Here is a 226-nt window from a genome sequence, read left to right as displayed (position 1 = left end):
TTTCTAATGGTGTTTGTATTTGCACTGTTCTAAACATTAATATTTTATGTGCAACAACAGCATGCTGTCTTAGTTGCCTTACACATTTTAAATCTATTTTTTCAAACGTTATGATTTGAATGGGGATGATTGTACTGAGAATAACTTTCATCTTTTCTTCAACTGAATACTTTTTCCGTGCTGTTTTGATGTATTTTAAGGAGTTGGCAGTCAAAATTAAAACGGC

General features: G+C 31.4%; 1 protein-coding gene across 1 annotated transcript in view; it reads right to left on the bottom strand.

Moving 5' to 3' along the window:
* LOC107683893 (PDZ and LIM domain protein 2-like) overlaps positions 1 to 226 on the bottom strand; it is a 57,222-nt gene that overhangs the window by 49,895 nt on the left and 7,101 nt on the right. The gene's annotated exons all lie outside the window — the stretch shown is intronic.

This window comes from Sinocyclocheilus anshuiensis, unplaced genomic scaffold (assembly GCF_001515605.1).
Source record: "Sinocyclocheilus anshuiensis isolate Anshui unplaced genomic scaffold, SAMN03320099.WGS_v1.1 scaffold1625, whole genome shotgun sequence".
Classification (NCBI taxonomy): Eukaryota; Metazoa; Chordata; class Actinopteri; order Cypriniformes; family Cyprinidae; genus Sinocyclocheilus; species Sinocyclocheilus anshuiensis.
This window is presented reverse-complemented; position numbering and strand designations above follow the sequence as displayed.